Source organism: Oryctolagus cuniculus, chromosome 1 (assembly GCF_051225735.1).
Source record: "Oryctolagus cuniculus isolate XC-2025 breed Fujian yellow rabbit chromosome 1, ASM5122573v1, whole genome shotgun sequence".
Classification (NCBI taxonomy): Eukaryota; Metazoa; Chordata; class Mammalia; order Lagomorpha; family Leporidae; genus Oryctolagus; species Oryctolagus cuniculus.
This window is the reverse complement of record NC_142867.1, coordinates 34522369-34538587: the sequence shown is the minus strand read 5'-3', so window position 1 is coordinate 34538587 and position 16219 is coordinate 34522369. Positions and strand designations below refer to the sequence as shown.

At 33.4% G+C, this 16219-nt stretch overlaps 1 protein-coding gene across 31 annotated transcripts in view; it reads right to left on the bottom strand.

Annotated features, from left to right (window-relative positions):
* The window catches only part of IMMP1L (inner mitochondrial membrane peptidase subunit 1), an 84118-nt gene that overhangs the window by 35981 nt on the left and 31918 nt on the right, over positions 1–16219 (bottom strand). For 7 of the 31 annotated variants that reach the window (XR_011387824.2, XR_016218009.1, XM_017345714.3 and 4 more), the window contains one exon: positions 10918–11173. The exons of the other annotated variants lie outside the window; for them this stretch is intronic. The gene's annotated coding sequence lies outside the window, so the exon portion shown is untranslated. The remainder of the gene's footprint in view (positions 1–10917; positions 11174–16219) is intronic. 31 annotated transcript variants of the gene reach the window in all.

Genomic DNA, 16219 nt, shown 5'->3' with positions numbered 1-16219 from the left:
GAAGACAGCTATTAAGGTATTTAGAGAGGAAACTGAGAATAAAGACTATCCATGTGGACTTATATTTTCAAAGTAACATAAGGAACACTGTTGAGAAATATTATTAAAATTAACAGTAAAATCTGATGGATTTTTTGAAGAGAAATCTCAGAGTAAAAAGTAGCATTTACATAAGACAAATAAACCATACATACTACTGGTGCTCATTAGCTCCCCTAGAAAAAGTGATTAAGTAAGACTAGGTTCCAAACCTCTGGTTTATATAGTTATTTCAAAGGGTCCATGAACCTATTTGTGCATATGTGTGTTGGCTATCTTCTCTTTGCCCCTTCAGATATATTCTGCTCTCTGCCCTTGGAAAACTGACCCTATGAACTTCACCAAGGCACTCTTGTATGCTTTGATAGAACCCCAGCAGAAGGTCAAAGGAAGGATTATACATTTCCCTTTTTACCCTGTGGAGTCTTCTCAGGTTGGTTATGTCTTTGGATCAAAGGTCACTGCATCTCCAAAGGCTGTTGGCTCTACAGGAATCTCTTTCCCTCTGTGTTCCAGTAACCTCTCCTTCCCTGGTGCCTTAGAGCCTAAAGCTGGAAATTGCTCCATTGATGCTGATTCCAGAACCATCCTTGAAAATTCTATTGTCCAATCCACAGCTTTATGTAGTCCCAGTTAATAAGCCTCCCTTGAATTATCATAATTTCAGTGTACAGCTATTTTCCACAGAGACCCTAATGATACAATATAGCACATATTAAAAAAATAATTCTTATATGAAGTTTGCAATATTCAATTTTTTTTTTTTGACAGGCAGAGTGGACAGTGAGAGAGAGAGACAGAGAGAAAGGTCTTCCTTTGCCGTTGGTTCACCCTCCAATGGCCACCACGGCTGGTGCGCTGCGGCCGGCGCATGGCGCTGAGCCGAAGCCAGGAGCCAGGTACTTCTCCTGGTCTCCCATGGGGTGCAGGGCCCAAGGACTTGGGCCATCCTCCACTGCACTCCCTGGCTACAGCAGAGAGCTGGCCTGGAAGAGGGGCAACCGGGACAGAATCCGGAGCCCTGACCGGGACTAGAACCCGGTGTGCCAGCGCTGCAAGGCGGAGGATTAGCCTAGTGAGCTGCAGCGCCAGCAATATTCAATGTAAATAAAGGAGTTCTCATAAATAGGCATCTCACAACAATCACAGTGGTCAAGCAAAATGGTGTGACCTTTAAGGAGGACAATACAGCAATAAAATAGCAGGCACATTTTACTCTCTTCCCCAACAATCCCACAATTAGGAATTTACCCTATTAGATACAACTCCAACATTCAAATTCCATGTACAGGAAGTTGTTTATATTAGCATAATCTGAAATAGTAAAATTTGAAAGAAGCTAAATACACATCCATTGGAAACAGGTTGAATAAACTGATGCATCTAAAACAAAGGTGTATTCTAACTATAGACCTATAATAAGAATGAGCGAAAAGCTGACATTAAAAAAAAAAAGAATGAGCTGATATGAATTCTAGGATACTCTCATTAAAAAAAAAAAAAAGGTGCAGTGTGTGTGTTGTGTGTGTGTATAGGTTACCATGTCTCTCAGAGAAGGGAAAAGAAAGTATTTTCCAAATGAAAAAAGAAAAAAAACATCAATCGCTTCTCAGCCTTTTGGCTAAGATCGAGTATAGAAAAAATACATCAGAAAAAATGAAAATGGTTCCATTTGTAAGGGCAGTGAAGAGAAATACAATAGAAGGAATAGGAATAGAAATGTGATTTCTGAGTATACTTTTATATGTATTTCAGAGCCATATAAATATCTTACATATTCAAGAAGTTAAAAAAAAGAAAAGGAAATGCTAAAATTGAAAACAAAAAATGAACCTATCTACAATCACATTGCTATCACTATCATACAGAAAAGACACTTACGTATCTTTGAACATAGCTTAGTAAACATTCTAAGAACAAGAAGAAAATTGCAGGTGATCTTGAACTTAGTGTGTCTGTTGTTTGTAGCATTTTATGTGTATTTTGGATAGTATTAAAATAAACATATTAAGTTGATGGGAATCGAAATTCTCACTATGAGAGAAAGAAGAAATATAAAATAGGAGGTTAGAGGTGAAATGGAGATAGAAGCTTATCAACATAAATAAATATTTTTATCTGTCTGCCTACCTATATGAAAGATCATCTTAGTTCTGTCTACTTTGAAATGGCCATTGAAACCAAAGGTATGGCAGTAAGGATGAGCATACTTGGCACCCAGTTTTTGTTTTCCCAATGTAATTCTTTACCTAAAGAAATAGTGTAAGACGCAGCAGTCTTGTGCTGCTAAGAAGGCTAGTACTCAAAGACTGACAGAAACAGGGAAACCATTCTAAGGTATCTCTCACTGGCCAAATTTAGGACAGTAACTCAAAAATAATAAGGTATCAGACCATACATTAAGCAAAAATCTATTAATATATAATATTTAAAGAAACAAAAAAGAAGTACAAGAGGGTAGGCATTTGGCGCACTGGTTAAAAATCCACTTGAGATGCTTGCTTCCCTTATCAGAATGCCTGGGTTCAAGTCCCAGCTCTGCCTCCAATTTCAACTTCTTGCCAGTGCACACTCTGGGAAGCAGCAGGCGATGTTTCAAGTACTTGAATCCCTGCCAACCTTATGGTAAACCCGGACTGGGTTCCTGGCTCCTGGCTTCTCCTGGTCCAACCCCAGCTGCTGTGATCTCTCTACCTTTTAGATAAATGAAAATAACTAAATAAATTTTTAAAGAAATACATGTTAGAGACAGGGAAAGCTCTTTATTGAAAAATTATAAAATTACCAATAATGTCATAATTGATTCAGCTAGGAACCATTAATAGTTGCTAAAATTCAGTTGGTAAAAATTTATTGGTAAACAAGATACTGCAAAGCATTGAAGTAGCTAACTTATTTACAAAGGGATCAAGATACCTTTAGAACAGGACGATCTAGTAAATGCTGTCTTAACCATATGATCAAGTTTGATCATCATTAATAAGGAGACAAACTGCTATTTTGTGACTTCCTGACATGATGCAATCCTGAGTACATCATCACCTATATATCATTCTTAACAAAACAGTCTAACATGAACAATCAGACACATTCATATAGTAAATATGCTACAAGACAACTTGCTTGAACAAGTAAAAACCATAAATTTAATGTAAGGAAGAATGGCAAGAGCACTATTCTAAATTACAAGAATACAGGAGGATACCACAACCAAATACACTATGAAATGCTTCATTGATTCCTGAAGTGAAAGAAAAAAACATGCTAGAAAAGATATGGAGGTTAACAGGGAAAATCTGAACATTATACATAAAAATATATTTTTATTTCAAAGTTAAATTTCTTAATAATAACATGTGATATAAAAGGATGACCTTGTATATAGGAAATAAACAGTGGATTATTTAGAGATGAATGTCATGCCCGCAACATCTTTTATATAACTCATTTCTATTAATTTTCATAAATATACAGTCAATTATATACAAACATTTACATGCATATGTATAGACACATACATGTATATATGGGTAGAGAAAGAAAGTTAATGTGGCAAATGGTCATTGTTCAATACAAGTGCTTGTAAATGTGTACTGTATTTTTTAAATATTTTTGAAGAATAAAACTTCTAACAAATAAACAAGGGAGAAAGGCAGCGTCTTCATAGTCTTTCATTCAAAGTATTTATGAAGCTACTATTATGTATGAAATACTATGTTAAGTCTTGGAAATACAATAGTGAATATGAGGTCTACTCTCCTAGAGCTTTTAATTTAGTATGGCAGAAGTTACACACACAAAAAATGAACAAAAATATACCAATTTCTTTAAAAATATGGTAAAGTGATGGATAATATAGGTGAGACATATTTTCTTTAGCATAAATGATGAAAGATTTCTCTAAAGAAAATGCCATTGAAGTTGGGTTCCAGAAAGTAACAGAATAACTACATAAGATGTAGTTAGGGCAGATAGAACACCATGCATGTGCTTAACTTTGTGAAAGCCATACAATGACACTGGAAAGACAGGCAAGATCATTCAAGGTCTTGTAGAATTTCAAATTTTGTTCTAAGGGTAATGGGGAACCAATGGAGTGATCTTAAGTAGGAAAACAACATGATGCTATGTTATGTTATACTCAATGCTATGTAGAGAAAGAAATGGAGCAGGGGCACAGAAATTCATAGAGGTTAGTTGGGTAGGCAAGAGATAAGGATAGATTAACTACAGTGATGGCAACAGAGATGGAGAGAAATGGGTAGATTTGAGAAATTTTAGAAGCAGCATAAACAGCAAGAAAAATAAAGAAACAAAGATGACTCCCATATCACTGGACAAGCAGCAGGGCAGAGGCTTACCTACATGGGTATACCCACATCCACATGTGGGGCAGAAAACCAAGAGGCCAATTTGGCCATGTTAAATTTAGTGTATTTCTGAGACAGGCACTGTGGTGTAGCAGTTAAGCAGCATTCCATATGGTTGCCAGTTTGAGTCCCAGCTGCTCCATTTCTGACCCAGCTCCCTGGCAACACACCTGGGAAAGCAGCAGCAGATGGCCCAAGTACTTGGACCCCTGTACACACATGGGAAACCAAGATGAAGCTCCTGGCTCCTGACTTCAGCCTGGCCCAGCTCTGGCCATTGCAGCCATTTTAGAAAGTGAACCACATTTATTTTCTCTCTCTCTCTCTCTGTCTCTCTCTCTCTCAAATAAATAAATAAATCTTTAAAAACAATGTGGTATATTTCTGAAATATCTAAAATCATGTGTATAAGACTGGAATGGTTATGGGAAATCTTTTTTTAATGTTTATTTATCTTCACCTACTTGAAAAGCAAAGTGAGGAAGAGAGGGAGAGAAAGAAGGAAGTAGGGAGAAAGGGAGGGCAGAAGGAAAAGAGAGAGGAGGGAGGAGAGACACGAGACACAGAAAGAGAGAAGGGGGGAGGGAGAGGGAGGAGAGAGGAGAAAGAGAGATCTTCCATGCTGATTCACTCCCCAAATGTCTTCAACAGCCAAGGCTGGGCCAGGCAAAAGCCAAGAATTCCATCCAGGTCTCCTACATGAGTGGCAGGGGTCAAGCACTTGAGCCATCATCTGCTGCCTCCAGGATGCATCAGCAAGAAGCTGGATTGGCAGCAGAGTAGCCAAGACTCAAAGGAGTCACAAGCTGTGGCTTAACCCACTGTGCCACAACACCCTCATCTTTCATGGGAAACTTAAAAATCTAATTTCTGTCTCAGTCAAGATTATATTCTACTGGAAAAAAAAAAAAAGAAAACTAGAATAGTAATTTAAATAAGGGACTTACTATCTAACAACCTTAGCTGCTGCCTCCAAGTTTATAGGCATAAGGAAGGAAGAATTACCAAGAGTTACTCTCTGCTAATTTTGTCATTTTATCCAGGAAAAGACACCTTCCTTCTATCTATAACTAACCATCCAAAACTATAAAACTTAGTTCAAAGGGCTGGGAGGATACTGTTGTTTTCTTTACAAGCTTTGTAGCACTATTTTACCTTTAAACATCATGTAAACTATTACATGGAAAAACAAACTTCAAAAATATATGAAACAGGGATATTGAAATGGAGAAAACATACCCAACCAACACTTTTGAATAAAGTTTGGCTTTGAAGGCCAGCAAAACAGTAGGGCAAAGTTTCTCAGTCTCAGCAGTACTGACATTGTAGGTTCAGGCAGCTCTACTAAGGTAGCCATGTCACACATGACAGAGTTGTAGCAGCATCCCTGACCTCTAGATGCTAACAGTCTCCTCTCTAATTGTGACTAATTAAAATGTCTCCAGACATTGCCAGATGTCCTCCGGGATACAAAATTGCTCCAGTTGAGGACCACCACAGTAAAACAGTAGGAAGAATGTGGGTAAAGCAAGTTTTTTTAAAACACAGAAACATTATAGCACACGTCTGAGAGCCAACGGTAACAATTCCAAAAGGAAAAAGACTAACAATGAGGCAGGACTACTGATGAAAGGCTAAATAGAGACAAAGATGATCGAGCATTGAAGTAAAGAAAGCAAGGAGACAACTTTAATGCCATTTGTGACAGAGGAGTTTCTAACAGGCTAACTATCTTGGTGAAAACAGTAAGAACAACTATGGAATTGGGATAAAATGCGCAAAAGAACTGTTCAAAAGCAATAAGCACCAGTTAGGACTTGAGGACTGGGGATCTATGAGAGAAGAGCAGAATGCAGGAGCATGCCACACGTACCTGGCCTTTTCAGTTAAGGCACTGGACTTTCACAGCACGGGAAAATAAAAGAATTTTAGCAGTACTGGAAGCCCCTTTGACTAGGAAAGAGGCTGGAATCTTTGGCCATCAAGGTAGACAGAATGTGAGGATGAAATCATACAGAGAATGAAATCTCAAGTGTTCATACCATCTCTCATCTAGGAAACAGACAGCTCCTAAATTACCACCTGACAGGAGTCAGACTTCCAGAATCCTTGCAGAAAGAAGTAGGCAAAAGGCAAGAGATCTGGATCGTGGGGATGTTAGCAATCATAGAAAAACACACAATGTTAGGGACACAGAAGTTAGAGTTCAAAACCTTCCAAGGTTGGTAATCTTGTTGAGGACTATAGCAAAGTCTCCCAATGAGAATAAAGACAAAACTGAAATAAATCAGCTTTTACAAAAAATATCCTGCTCAGACACTATCATTTTGCTAAGGGAAAGCAACACAAAACAAAACCCTTCACTTTCATAGGAAGAATGTAACATCATTTAGAACTTATTTACCCTGGAGTGCAAAAAATCTTTTTTTAAACAAAAATGAAATATAATTCACATAACATGAAATTCAGCCTTTGAAAATATATATATTTCAGTATTTAGTTTATTCACAACGTTTTCCAATCAACATGATTATCTTATTCCAGAATATTTTTCTCACCTCAAAAAGAAACCCTGTATACATTGGCATTCATTTTCCAACCTTTCCTTCTCTTCATTCTAGCTCCTGGCAACCATATCATTATGGATTTTCCTTTCCTAGATTTTCATAAAAATGCAATCATATAATATAGGTGTTTTGTGATTGGTTTCTTTCACTGACCATCATGTAAAGGCTCATTTGTTGCATATATCAATATACCACCTTTTTATGGATGAATAATATTCTAATGTGTGAATATACCATTTTTGTTTATTATTCATCAGTTAATAGACATTCAGACTGTTTTTCTTTTGGGGATATTATGAATAATGTTGCTATGAACATTGTTATGCAGATTTCACATGGATACATGTTTTCAATTCTCTTAGGTATAACCTTAGGAATGGAATTGTTGGGTCACAAGGTGATACTGTCTTTAACTTTTTGAGGAATTAGCAAATTGTTTTTGAAAGCAGTTGCATCATTTTATAATTTTCACTAGTATATATAGGAATAGCCAAAGTCACAAAGGAAACATCCATCTGGTTGTTTCTCAGATCTGGAATTTTTTTAAATAATATAAAACATTTTGTTTCGGAATGAAGAAAAACTATAATTGTCAAATGTTAGCTGACACCACATATTTACAAAAACTCATTCATTCTAAAGTGTAAGCAGCCAATCAGAAAAGTAGTTCATATCACAATTTTTTGATCTGATAGAGAACACATTAGCATTAAAAAAATACTCACATTAAGGAGAGCAGAAACAAATAAATGGTGAAGCAGAAAACAAATTTCCACATCATAGTTTTGTTACCCTTACCTTCACTTAGATGAGAAAAAATAAATGTTGACAGTTCTGAGGCCTTTGTGATTTTCAAATTCAAGAATACTTACAAAAAATACATTTTCCTCTCATTATGATGCATATAAAGTACATGAAAGATATGTCCATTTCAGACCTTAAATGGAAGTTATTGTGACAAGTAGAAAACAACAAAGACTCATTAATACATGGATGCTGCAGAGTGTACTCTGCTCAATAGCTAAATAATTCACACTCACACAGCCACCTCTCCATCAAAGTAATTCAAATTCCTGCAATTTCAAAATCACCTTCAGACCTGCTCATGAACTGTTCAAATCTATAAATGTTAAATCTACTGTAAGACTCAGAGGGTATTTTTTATTTCCTAAAACTGCAAATTCAATGTACTCTGATCTCCATCATCTATGAAGATTTTATTAAAACCTGTTCATTTTGTTTCATTCCCAGAAGAAATAACTGCAGTCACTTTAAGGTTTAAAGCAATGAACACTGTTTTAAATCTGACTTCAGTGTCAAAATAACCTGAAAACCCAATACCAATCAAAGTACAAATTCAAAATCTAAATCCCGGGCTGCCATCACAGAGCTAATGTATGAGAATTTCTGGGAGCAAGGCCACAGAATCTGTAGCTTTAATAAGTTCCCCAGAAAAGAAGCCTAGTAGAGGACTTTGTGCTGTGATTTCAGAGCACTGAGCATTTTCAGAAACTTGATAAAATTTAATCACTCACTTTTTTATACTATGTTAATTTTTGTATAATTCTATGAATTTTCATCAAGAGAATTTTATACTGGTAGTATAACAATGCATTTAATTAATGCAATGTTATTTTCTGAAGTTCACTTTTTACATACGTCTAAAATCAAAACTCACTGTATATTTACAAAGAATGTAAGCAGTTGGCAGTTTTAATATAACACAAGCACTAGCTTCAAAAGAGTGAAATACTAAAACCAACCCCATTTATTCACCAATTATTCACCCATCACCATATGACCCATCTATTTCAGAGTAAGAGAGCAATAGTGGAAGGATATTAATTCAAAGGGAATAAATATCATTTAGCATTATAATAGGCACATTATCATGTGCACACCTGAAGTTTATGCATAGTTCTTTAGAGATAGTCTTATAATCTGTTTATAGAAATAAATTTATCATCTCTTAAGTAAACAAGTATTCCTATGATTCTCATGCTGCTTTTTTGTTACATCAAATTTATTCTCAACAATTTTCTTCTAGTTTCTCTCACTTTATGTTCCATTCTCTTAACTCCAAAAATGCTACCCTAAACTTTCATTGACACCCCATCACCTGGGCTGCAAATGAGTATCTCACTTTCGAAGACAAGCCAAATGTCTTATAAGGTATGAAATTCAAATAACTATATGTATGTGAAAAGAATGTATATCTTTAAGACCTTATAGTTTTATGTTGAATTTAATTATAAGCAGTTTATTTGGGATTGTCCAAAGGAGATAACCATCTCCAATAAAATAAGAATGATGCTCAAGATGGAGAAAAAAAAAACTCTCCACAAAAAAAGATCCACAAAAAGTAGAGAAGTAAAAACTGACCATGTTTAATAAAAGTTGCCGTACCAATGTTTTTAAAGGAACACTGCTTAAACTTAGAAAACTATCCTATGATAATAAACCTTAGAAACCTATCCTATGATAATAAACCACTAACAAAATAACTTGAAATAAAACACAAAACAAATATTAATGAAGACAAGAAAGAGATTTCAGTCCACTTATTTCATGGATGGTTCTTTTCATCATGATAGCAGAATTTCAAATAGGCAATTTTTCAACTACTAAAATTACAAGTAGAAAGCTAAAGAAATCCTTTATAAACTAGCATAATGCAGTTCAATAGAAATACCATTAAACTTTCCTATTCATCAATTTAAAATGTACCAAAAATGAAGAAATACATTTTGGAATACAACAGCCTAGGAGCATTTAAGTCAAACTTATTAAAAATAACAAGTATGCTAAGGGAGATTTGAAGAAAGAACTATATAAAAATTATTCTGTTTTATTTGATTTATTAGATATTTATCTTTTTAGTAAAGATGCTATATCAAAGTATACAGAAAATAGGTACTATATGTCAACAGAGGCTAAATGCACATTAATACACATTAATATGTTTAACAGGGACAATTAAATTATTCTTATGAATTCAATAAAGTCTTTGAGTAGTGTACATTTAGCTAAAATTTTAAATTTCTAAAACATGAACTTTTAGAATCTACTTTTAAAAATATAAAGCTACTAAATCAAAAAATACAGTAAGATAAAAATTAAGTTCTATGAATAAATATTTTTAAATTAAGTACTCTAGGATCATAACATTGACAATACTAATTATCTTTTCTAGTCTTGGCAGTTATGTTGCATACTGTTTGGGTGACTGATGGGATAATTTCACTTCATTTTCTCTCAGTTTATTCTGGATTGTGTAAGAGAAGAATATTAAAATAATTAACACCTCTAAACAAAGTACTTGATAAAGTTTTAAGCTGAGATAAAATATAAAAAAATTAACTAATGCATTGATTTCACAGCAAATAAACATCATCAGCTCAAGAAAAACTTGACTAAGAATGATTGATTCTTAAAAATAAGTCAGTCTGTATGAGTATTAACTAATCTAGGACTTTTACATGCTATGATCACCTTCCAGAAGAGTCCTTTCATCAGCTGTTTGGGTCAACGTAACCTTAAATATCAAATCTATCTACCTATATAATTTGTTATTAAATGTTTTATTCACCAAAAATGTTTCATTAACAATAATAAAAACAGTCATAAACAGGTAAAATATGTAACAAAACAAATTATTTCAGTTCCTTATACCCACAGACATTTTCATAATTTGATAATGGCCTTATTTCCAGAAGAGCATAAAAGTATTTAATATTTAATCTCAAATATTAATCTTTACCAACAGCAAGTGCTGTATGTCACTCAACTATTAAAAAGTGCAAAAGACATCATTAATAAACTTAGTTTAATAAATTTCTAATTACATGGTTTAGAGTTACCATATGTCTTACATAATTTTAAATCACGTAAAGTAAGCTACATATTTTAATTAATAAAATTACATTCTTTGCCTTGATCACCTGATTTTTTGTTGTTGTTTATAAAATTAATCACAGTTAGCAGGGTAGAAATCGCTTTGAGCTTCATGAATGACATCCAAGAGATGGGAAAGGATTAGTTCTCAGTTGCTGCCAGTTATAGCACCAGGTGGCTTTTTCTGCAGTGAAGGTGTTACCGATAATCCCATTACACTGGTACTAAATCTTGCAGACATCAAAATTATCACCAAGGTTCCTTTTCATCCCATCCTTTCCAAATGACTGGAAGTCGCTTCACCTGAAAGAAGTCAAATCCACATGCAGCTGCTGTTTTAGCAGGCAGCAAACTCCCTGAGAATGCCAGTCATGATTCAATTTTGCTGTGCTGGTGGCCCCCTATTCCCTGTCCAATAATACATCTGTTAAAAAATCCTACAGCTACAAATCAAGTTTAATCCTACCAGGGACCTCATGTTGGTCTTGTCTTCCAAAAAGGCAGCAGGTTCTGCTGTCTATCTCTGCTAGTGTCTGGGGAATACCCTTTAAATCCCAGCCCTACTTAGAAGAATAAGCTAAGGATCACAAAACATGACCTCAAAAACCCTGATATGACTATATTCTGACCCAGAGGCATTCATTCTAGGTGAAGATTAGAACTTTGCATAATAAGATTACACAGCAAGTGAATGATATCAAGGGACTATCCATATGCAGCCGCCTGGTTTTGTATAGACAGCCTGTGCTCTGCAATATGCAGTGCAGACGAAAAAGAGCTTGGTCTTTCTAGCTGAAATAAAATAGATTCACATAAATTAGTGGGCCATTTCCAGATTCCTAAATCCCCTATTACATCTTTTATTGACAGCTCCTGTGAGGATAGCACAAATGTTATTCCTTTTTATTCTGTGCTTCTCTAACAATCATGCTCTGTAATTGAAATGTACATAGATTATGTCTAGAAATTAACATCTTGTTTGCTGTAATCTTGGATTACAATTGACTGTGTACATAATAAAATTAGGAAATCAATGGACGGATTTATCATCTCCAAGAAACTAGAGGTATTGTTTAAAGAATAGTTTAACATTTTGTGCCAACACTTCAAATGCAAGAAGTCACTAGGAGTAGTCAATAAATATTTAAATGAGTCAAAGAATATAAGCATTTGCTGATATCTATACAAAAATTAAGTTATATACCTCAAAATTTAGAAAATATGAAAATTCAGAGATCTCATGAATATATGGTTTTCTCTAAACCATAGTTGAACATGAAGATCAATTATACATGAAGGTCTACACTTTTTATAAAGTAGGTACACCTGCAGAATTTTATACAAATCACTTTAATCATTTCATTACTACACAAAATATTTGAATAAACTCACATCAATTGTAATTCAAGATTTTATGAATTACTGTTTTTAAAGTTACAGATCAGTGAAGTAATTTGTTCTCTCATTTGAATACATGCAGAATATTTTAAACGTTCAGAATCCTACAGACAGAATACTTTAGGATCAGCTTTTTCCTCCAAAAAGTTTATACCTACACTAGCTCTAAGCAAGCTTATTTGAAAAGGGAGATTCATATATTTTCATAGAAACAGCTGTCCAGAAATTTCTAAGGATGTGGACAGAGTTCTCAGCTTTCTGTATGTATACATATATACAGACTTGCCATGGGATTATTGTAAAACTAAGCCCCTAAGTATACTCAAAATACAGCTTATTTAGCAAATTTGATGTGCCTACAATTTTTGAAGAACATCTACATCCATTACATTAGTCATTGTCTCATTATTAGAATATCTTTAAACATGTTTATAAAGTATTTGATGGGTACTCAGGAGTCAGGTGACATAATTCTGATTTTATGTATTAAGTAGATATTTACCAATGATATCAGTGACAGAGCTATAAAAAGCCCCATTTGTAATTTCAACAACATTACACAAAATTTTCTTTGGTTAAAATTACTAAGAAATTACTGGATAAACAGTGAGAAATGCAAAAAATACATATTTTGTAATGATACTTTTTTTAGAGTTGTACAGCCCAATGAGATAGCCACTGCCTCCTAAGGCTGCTTACCACTCAAAATGTGACTAGTGCAAATTGAAATGTACTATCACAATAAAGTATACACTGGATTTGAAGACAATACAAAAAAAGTGTTTTTATTAATAGTTTTTACAGATTACATGTTAAAAAGACAGTATTTTAAGATACAGTTGGGCAACTAAAATACAAGTAATTCACATTGCATTTCTATTCGACAGCACTGCTTTAGCAGGTATATTTTCAATAATATGTTCTTTTGCTAAATCAAATTGTACAAACTAATAAAAATATTGAAGCAGAGGATTATTATGGAAGAATAAACATTCCAGTGCCAAATCTGTTGGATAAGCTTAGTAAAGAAAGTATAAAATCCTGTCATTTTAGTCTCTGTTTCATATTTCTAGCTTTAGGGTAGTGGGGGAGAAGGCGGTACCTGCCAAATTGCTGACCATCAAATACCAAAAAAGAATGCTGTGTTAAAGTTACAAAATGCTTTAGAGTGGTAAATATAGGGATTTTTTTATTGTCTTTTTTGTAACTTCATAAAAAACTAGTAAAGTTTGAGTATAACCCCTTCATTGAGCTCAACAGAGAAAGGGCTATGATATTTTTCCAATGGTGCAATACAACTGTTTATATACAAATTTTGAAAATATATTTCGTTAATACCTATAGAGATTTGAAGCATTTGGTATATTTCAGAATAGCAGCAAACTAAAAAGGATTAATTTTTATAAGTTACTAGTAGCAGCTTTTCCATTAGTCTTCATCATATAAATGGAGTTTTTAAAATCTTTTAATAAAAAGGGTTTTGTAAAAATAAGGAAAACTGAAAATAGTTAAAATACATATAACATATGCCTAATTTAGTTCAAGAAATGTAATGACTCATTTAGAATGACTACAGACAAATGATATTATACAATTAAATACAAAGTCTACTTTTGTCATACACAGGAAGATGATTCCAATACAACAAAAGTACTTAAGAAATAAACCTGTTTAAAAGTTGTTTTTGCAGATATTATTTTAATTTTTATCTAACATATTATGATTAGAGATGAATTATGAGTATCAATAAGATGAACAAGTTTAAACCAATTTTTATGCCACTTTTTCTTGCCTTTTAATATTATATAAGCTTACTTCTTTGCTGGTTGTAACTATCACACAGACATTCATACACACAGACACACAAGCAAAACAAAATAACAGTAACAAAAAAAATAACTTTCTAACAATCAATAGATGAGTGCAATGAAATTCAGTCTAAGTTAATCTCCAGACATCCAAATCATGAATAAAAATTCATCAGTTTTAAATACACTGAGCCTATTAAGCAAGAACAAAAGCATATGCACAAAAGAGCTTTTAATATATTTCAAAGCCCACAAGAGCCATGGTCTCATTAAAATTATAAATTACACAAACATGGAATGAAGATTCAAACTGCAGTGCAGCTAAGCAGATTACAGAAAACCCCGCGTTCCATATGATAACACACCATGGCCCTCCCAGATGGGGGCTTGGAACAAAAAGGCCATCACCACAGCTAGGGAAAACCTCCTTGTGATCTCTGGTTTCTGTTCAGCAGATGACAGCCAAATAATATGTTGATTATTCTGTTTGTGCTGCTAAGCTTGTAAGATGGAATAAAAGCGATATGATCTATTGTGAACCCAATGCTAATGTGTTGCTCCACTCATAAATAATATACTGAATTTATTTTGAAACTATCTTTTATCTGAATTTCAGTTTTTAAATGCATGAATTAAAATAAAAGCTAGAATAAAATAATACTTAATTTGATGCTTTAAACTAAAAAAGGTAGTTGACAAGTGAAAAATATCTAAATGCTTAGTGAAGAGTCAAATTCAATCACCTTTCTTTAATTTCAGTACTGTGATCAGAGACAAAATATATTTTCTCATTATTCAAAATAGTTATTCTCATTATGAGATATAAATATAAAATTAAGTAATATAGTAATCACAAAGTTAATAATGTACATTATGGTCAATATAAACTAAAATAGCAGGGTATATAAACACATTTTCCTAAAATGAAAATAATGCACATGATGAGAACATATGGTGAAATATTTCCAACAATAAATAATATAATTGAAGCCCTCATAAATGCTCAGAACTTGCATACAAATGGATGATCACAAGAAGTTCTACTTAAAATAATTTAAAAGAAGCTTAAAAATAATTTTCGAATATAATACTCAGTTTTCTACATTGCTTTAGTAACAAAAGTTAAACATAATTTCCCTTCAATTAAAAAATTGTATATTTCATATTCTAAGCTTGAACAGAGCAACTTATGTTACAATGCAGTAACAGTAATTTTGTCTGAGAATACAAAATTTTGTTTATTACATTAACCTACTTATGAATATTAGAATTGTTTAAAATATTGAAAATCATAAAAATCATTGTTTCATCACAGAAATTTGTCCATGAATAACACAGTAGACTCTTATTAAAGGCAAACAAATTGATAAAACAAACAGTATATTAAAGCTGCATACAAGGTAACATGTATAAACACACTGTTTTCTTAAGTAGAAATTCTGCAGAAGTACATAATATGGTCATTAACTTGAAGTCCATCTTCTTTTTTGCGTTTTGTTTTGTTTCAGTTTGGTTTTTATTTGGTTCTACATAGAGATTCTTGAGTACAAAAGCTCAGCAAAATTGCCTAACATGAAAATACAGTCTAAAATTACATATGTAAAAAATAAAAGAAAAGCATTTTTAGAAGGAAACTAAAAACACAAAACCTACTTGGAGTAGATAAATATATCTTTAAAAGATAAAAAGATCACTAAACATAAAAATCACTATTAAGAGAATGAAAAGGTAAACCTCAGAGTGGGACAAATAGTTGCAACACCTACACTAAATAAAGGACTCATATTCTTATATAAAGAACTCCTACAAACCAGAGAAAGATAAACAGGCCAACAGAAAAATAAGCAAAAAAGGTGAACAAGCACTTTCCCAAATGGATAATCAAATAGCCAATATACATATGAAAAGTGCTCAACTACCATAAACGTCAGAAAACTAAAAACTAAAACTATTATACCTAAGAGAATTTGAAAAATGAAAAAGATGAGTAAAATTCAAATGCTGGTCAAGCATGTTGATCAACTAGAATTCTCACCTGCTATAAAGGTGAACAAGTACAATAACTTTAAAACCATTTGACAGTGGCTGGTGGTGTGGCGTAGTGGGTGAAGCCGACACCTGCAGTGCCAGCATCCCATATGGG